General features: G+C 39.0%; 1 pseudogene; it reads left to right on the top strand.

Moving 5' to 3' along the window:
• Window positions 1-260: 260 nt before the first annotated feature.
• LOC138310127 (uncharacterized) lies at window positions 261-6,947 on the top strand (annotated as a pseudogene).
• The last annotated feature ends 349 nt before the right edge of the window (window positions 6,948-7,296 follow it).

Below are 7,296 nucleotides of genomic sequence, written 5' to 3'. Positions count from 1 at the left end.
AGTCATTGCTTATGGAGGACGTTCACTAAATTAACATGAACGTAAGTAAACCGTCTCAGAACGAGAAAGCTTAGCAATTGTAGAAGGTATTAGGCATTACCATGTCTACTTAGCTGGTAAACATTTCAAAATCTATACTGACCATGTTGCTTTACAATGGCTCAAAGATGTCAAACAAGAGTCAACAGGTAGACTAGCTCGTTGGTCTATACTTTTACAAGGATATGACTATGAAATCCTTTACAAGAAAGGTAAGCACAATGAAGTTGCAGATGCTCTGTCACGTCGTACCTATTCCAACTCTCTCTGACTCTGTTCCTATAGAAGATTCTATTCCTAGTGCTAATGTATTTTCTGTAGAAGAAAGGAACACCAACTCATCAGTAGAGAACAGTGAGTATTCTCATGACTCATCTTCTAGAGAAGTTCCCCCAGCCACTGTCACAGAGATTACAGATCCCGTACCTTTGAATGATTTACCAAACCTGCAATCTCAATGTCCTGAATTTTCCTTTATCTATCAATATCAGGCATTCTTCCATCTGACAAAGTCAATGCTGACAAGGTACTCTATCATTCTAATCAGTATGTCTTGCTTGACAATACTCTGTATCATCTCTACTATCCTCGCTCTACACGTCGTAATCAACCTCCTATACGACAAGTAGCAATACCTCGTGTATTGAGAGATGACGTCTTAAAGTCATATCATGATAGTCTAGCAGGCGGAGCTCATCTTGGCCTTGATCGCACATACCATGCGATACAGCTGAAATATTTTTGGCCACGAATGTACCAAAATGTTGCAGACTATATCAGAACATGCGACACATGTCAACGCATTAAGAAACCAACAAACCTGAAACATGCTCCCTTAACACCTATGCAAACAGAGGATACATTTTCTCGCCTACACATGGATATCTTAGGTCCAATCACCACCAGTAAAGAAGGATACAAATACATTCTGTTAGTAGTAGATTCTTTCGCAGGTAATTCGCAGGTTTTCGGCCTCATTGGAAGTCAGGAGACTTATGGAGAGGCATTGATGGGCTCCGTGAATGCGGTGACTGATAGGGTTTTTTTAACCCCTCCCTACACCGACTAGAAATTTCAGCAAATGGCCAGAAGCATTTCCACTAAAGACTCAAGATTCCAAGGAAATTGCTCAAGTGTTGTTTACAGAGATTTTCTGTAGATACGGAAGTCCCCGAGTGATTGTAAGTGATAGAGGACAAAATTTCCTCAGTAAGCTAGTCACAGCTGTCTGTGAACTCTTCCAGGTAACTAGACACTACACTAGTTCATACCACCCACAGACAAACTCTACTTGTGAGAGAATGAATAGTACTCTTGCACAATGTCTAAGAGCTTATGTTGATAAAAATCAACAAAACTGGCCCGAAATCCTGCCAAGCATAATGATGGCATTTCGCATGAGTCCATCTACTCAATCATCTGAACATTCTCCATATCAACTCTTGTATGGTAAGGAAATGAACATACCTTTCGATACATCTCTAATTCCTAAGGATGGTCTTAACAAAGATGCAAAGACACACGTTTATAATCTCATGTCTCATCTGAAATATGTATAAGACATAGCCAAGGAGAACATCGCACAGGCCAAAGCAAAACAAAAGCAACGTCATGATCAAAAGTCAGCTGAACCCCAGTTTGCTCTCAATGACCTTGTCATGCTTCATTCTACAAAGGTACCACAAGGTTTATCTCCCACACTGCATGATCCTTGGGATGGTCCATTCTACATTACTGACAAAGGACCAAATCATACTTTCAAGTTACGACGGTGTTCAACACAAAGAACTGAAATCACTTATTCACGCCAATCGATTAAAGATCTATGTGAATCCAAATTCTAGACAGGATTTAAATCCAGCGCCCCCACCAAATCAAATGCCCCCTCCAAATACAGCACCTCCGCCAAACCAGGTGTCCCCTTCAAATCCAGCACCCCCACTAAACCAGATGCCCTCTTCAAATCCAGCACCCCCACTAAATCAGGTGCCCCCTCCAAATCAAGCACCCCCATCAAATCAGGTGCCATCTCCACATTCAGCTCCCCCACCAAATAAGGTGCCCCCTCCAAATACACCACCCTCACCAAATCAGGTGTCATCTCAGAGTCAAGTACTTCCTTTACATCCTAATCAATCTAATGTTCCTCAGCAACAGGACAAATATCCTGCTTTTTCTCAATCATCTCAAGGAACACAACAATTACAGGCTACTCCTGATACACAATCATCTACACAGGATGACACAACCTATCCCATCGAAAAACTCATATGCTATAGAGTTCGTAATGGTGTCAAAGAATATCGTGTCAAATGGGTAGGTTATCCTAACAAAACATGGGAGCCTGTACATTTTCTTCCTGATTGGCTCGTTCGGGAATTTCACATTGCTAAAACACAAAGTGGGAAAGCTCGTAAACGGAAACAGTCCAATTTGACTTGTTTTACATAGCTATACAAGAGATCCCAGAGGGATCTTGGCGCCCACCAAAGAATGATCTATATCTGACAAAGGAAAGATGGATCTTTTCTCTACTTTTTAAACTTTTTCAAACAGACTACATATAAAATTTGAGACAGATCGCTTCAGTACCTTTTGAGAAATAGCGGTAACAAACTTCAACTATCAAAATCCAAGATGACTCCTTGGCGGCCATCTTGTTGATCAATCGTTCCCAAATCACAATATGCACAACTAGGGCCCTAGGGGAACCTACATGTGAAATTTGCGAAAGATCCATTCAATACTTTCTGAGAAATAGCGATAACAAACTTTGAATATAAAAATCCAAGATGGCTGCCTGGCAGCAATTTTGTTGACCGATCGGTCCCAAATCACAATATGCACAACTAGGGCCCTAGGAGAACCTACATATGAATTTTGAGACAGATCCCTTCAGTACTTTCTGAGAAATAGCGTTAACAAACTTTGAATAACAAAATCCAAGATGGCTGCCTAGCGGCCATCTTGTTAACCGATCGGTCCCAAAATGCAATATGCACAACTAGGTCCCTAGGGGAACCTACATATGAAATTTGAGACAGATCCCTTCAGTACTATCTGAGAAATAGCCATAACAAACTTTAACTATCGAAATCCAAGATGGCGGCCTGGCGGCCATCTTGTTCACCGATTGGTCCAAAAATGCAATATGCACAACAAGGGCCCTAGGGGAACCTACATATTAAATTTGAGAAAGATCCCTTCAGCACTTTTTGAGAAATGGGGATATCAAACCTTAACTATCAAAATCAAAGATGGCCGCCTGGCGGCCATCTTGTTTTTCCTATCAGCCTCAAAATCTGTATGGCACAAATAGGGACCAAGGGTAACCTCCATGTGAAGTTTGAATAAAATTCCTTCAGTAGTTCTCAAGAAATATTGATAACAAACTTCAACTGCCAAAATCAAAGATGGCTGCCTGGCGGCCATCTTGTTTTTTCGATCAGCCGCAAAATCTGTATGGCACAACAAGGGACCAAGGGTACCCTCCATGTGAAGTTTGAACAAAATCCCTTCTGTAGTTCTCAAGAAATATCGATAACAAACTTCAACTGCCCAAATCAAAGATGGCTGCCTGGCGGCCATCTTGTTTTTCCGATCAGCCTCAAAATCTGTATGGCACAACTAGGGACCAAGGGTAACCTCCATGTGAAGTTTGAACAAAATCCCTTCTGTAGTTCTCAAGAAATATCGATAACAAACTTCAACTGCCAAAATCAAAGATGGCTGCCTGGCGGCCATCTTGTTTTTCCGATCAGCCTCAAAATCTGTATGGCAGAACTAGGGACCAAGGGTAACCTCCATGTGAAGTTTGAACAAAATCCCTTCAGTAGTTCTCAAGCAATATCGATAACACACTTCAACTGCCAAAATCAAAGATGGCTGCCTGGCGGCCATCTTGTTTTTCCGATCAGCCTCAAAATCTGTATGGCACAAATATGGACCAAGGGGACCCTCCATGTGAAGTTTGAACAAAATCCCTGCAGCAGTTTTTAAGAAATAGTGATAACAAGCATTGTTTATGGGCGGACGACGGACGGCGGACGACGGACGACGGACGCAGGGGGATTTGAATAGCCCACCATCTGATGATGGTGGGCTAAAAATACAACAGTATTAGAATATTACCATATTTCAACCTTACTTAACTTTATACTCTTCTACTTTTAGTGTATGGTGTGCTAAGACTTTAATAGTTTTCTAAACTGTTAATGTAGCGCTTCGAGGATTGATCACCCTCCACCAGCATACAATATGCTTATGCCCTTTAACTCTCCTCTTCCATAGGTCTGAATGGTACTACCCTGATCTGGTATTTTGCTGTGATGATGCTGTTCTTCTCATGTGTGCAAAGTGAAACTCAAACTCGGCGACTAAATTATGGCATTCTATTTGAACCTACAGCAAAGGTTTATTTGGGACAAGAGTTTGGGTCCCATACCTTCAAGGTGCCAATGCCTAAAAGGATGTATTTACCAGAGATCCCTCCATGTCGACGACAAACGTGCAAAATGGCCGACACTGTCATCAAATCTTTGAACAATTTACGCATGCAATGCATGTCGAGTATCAACGCAACAGTGATGCAAATTCATCATCTCGTTCCTCATTCATACTTCCAAAACACACTTGCATTAAGTTCTAGAAGATCCAAACGTGGTCTTTTCGACTTTATTGGACAAATTTCCAAGTCATTGTTTGTTACTGCAACATCAAATGATGTTGAGAACCTTAAACGTCATATGCAAGTATTAAACAACAACAACGTCAAACTTGCCAAGGCAATGGCTCAAGAAGCTCATCAACTTACATCTCTCATGTCTACAGTGAATGATCGCCTGGACAATATTGTGAGAGCTGTACAAATGAATCATGATCAGACAATTTCTCTGTCAAATCAGTTTGCAGCTTCTCTTGATGGTATTGAACATGAATTTGTGTAATTAGAGAATATGATGCTTAACCAAATTAATGTCACTACGGTACTGAACAAGCATTTAGAACATGCTCAATTAGCTATACACGATCTCGTTAGAGGAAAGTTATCTCCCTTTCTCTTTTCTCCACATGACCTTAAGTCAGCCCTAAAACAAGTTCAAAGTATTATGACAAGGAAACTTCCAGGATATAGTATTATTCACAATGATCCCATACACTATTACTCTTATGGTAACTTTGTATTTTCCAGACACGATTCATTTTTGTATGTCATGCTTAAGATACCAATTTCATCTTTCACTCATATACTACCTTTGTATAAAGTGTACTCGGTGCCTGTATCCATCAATTCTACATCAACACATGCTACTCAACTTTTGGATACACCAGACTATTTCTTACACACAAGTGATAATCAGCATTTTGCATATATGTCAGCAGATCAATTACAAAATTGTTTTGGTAGTGATATTATTTATTGTCCCTTCCACATTGCACTATCTTCAGTAGCAAAACACATATGTTTGTCATCAATTTTCTACAATCAAAAAGAAATTGTCAAGGATACTTGCGATTTCAGATTTATTCAGAACACATTATCTCCATCTATCAGAGAGTTAGCTCCTTCCACCTTACTCATGAATAAAAATTTCTATGCTAGCTCTCGATTGCCCAACTGGTCAGAAAATTATCAAAGGTTGTGATTTTTGTGTGGTAAATGTACCTTGTAGATGTACTGTTACTTCAAATTTTTTACTTGTACCAGCAAGAATAGGACTATGTAAAAATTATAGTAATGATATTTCTGTCATACATCCAGTAAACCTTGCTTTGTTGCAAGAATTTTTTCCAACATCAGAATACTCGTCTATTTTTGGAGATACTGCTTATCCAGATTTTGTTAAAGTCAAAGTGCCAGATTTCAAAATTTATAATAATTCATTTTCTGAAACATTAGCAAAAGATCAACAACATCACCTTAGTCTTAAGAAAATGGTAAAGAAAGCTCGTAAAGGTAAAACAATTTTTACGTCTTTATCGGAATCAATGTTAGAAGGTCAAATACCCTACACAACAGGAACCTGGCCTGATACAAGTGGTGTTATTGCATTAATTGGGACTGTTACATCAATTGTAGCTATTATTTTAGTTGTGGTACTATATTCTAAATTAAGGAAACTGTCAGCTGCTTTGCTATTGATGCAAAAACTATCCTCAACTCGTGCACTCAAACTTCCCCCTAATGTTCCCAGCTTTCACTTCCAACAGCTTGTTGAATCTACCACCTCTCCCTCTCTTACTGACCATGTGTATAACTCACTAATGACTCCATGGCCCTATGTTACACTCTCATTCTTAACTACTGTTTTTATTCTTTTTGCTATATACTTCCTCTGGAGAAAGTTCCGCTCCGATAACAAAACTACTGTATGTCTTGAAATAACAATAGCTTCGGACTGCGAGTTAGTTCGGGTCACTTCTCTTCCCCTCTGTCCACAAAACTGGACCATTGTACCACCTACTGACATCAGTAACATCCAGGTGCATGGTAACCTGTTACCTGTACTAACAGTATCCTGGGATAATTTCTCTATCACCAATAACTACACTCAATCCTGTATGTACTTACCTAACACAATGCGTATTCCTTGTTGCAAGCACGTGCCATTAGGAAACTACTTAAGCAGCCATATGCTGCTTATCTTGTTTTGACTCATCATGGACTATTGCAATAGTTATCAAATGCAAGGACATTGTGATACGTACATTCTGACATGACTTCTTATAAACAATAATGTAACAAAGCATTGTATTTCTGTGCTTTTCAAGTGTCACTTGATGTTTGTTTGACCAATTAACGTCCCACTTACAGCCACGGTCACTTGATGTAAACAAGCCTTGTATAGGCAGTGTTATACCACATGTACATGTAATATTTTGAAACTTCGTCTGATATGCTTATCAGAATGTGGTATTGTCTTATTTTCTTTATTGTATAGTACAACAGTTATCTCCCTTTCATGAGATGATTATTTTTTTTGCAACTGTTGCTAACAATTTTTGTTTCCTTAACATGTTCAATCTTTTGGGACAAATAATTTTTTCAACCAATAGGGATATTTCATAAGGAAAATCTGCGATTTTCTATTAAACTTATATTTAATTAAAAATTAAATTATATTCATTTAAAACTTTGTTTTTGAAATAAAACACAAAATATTATTTAGCAAATCAATGTTACAAATTAGAATTCTATTTTTCTCTGTAATTTGCTAACGATTACATCGTATTAGTGTCAGCTTAAGGAATCCTGTG

The sequence above is a fragment of the Argopecten irradians genome, chromosome 16 (assembly GCF_041381155.1).
Source record: "Argopecten irradians isolate NY chromosome 16, Ai_NY, whole genome shotgun sequence".
Classification (NCBI taxonomy): domain Eukaryota; kingdom Metazoa; phylum Mollusca; class Bivalvia; order Pectinida; family Pectinidae; genus Argopecten; species Argopecten irradians.
Note: the sequence above shows the minus strand (reverse complement) of the source record. Positions and strands in the feature narration are given on the sequence as shown.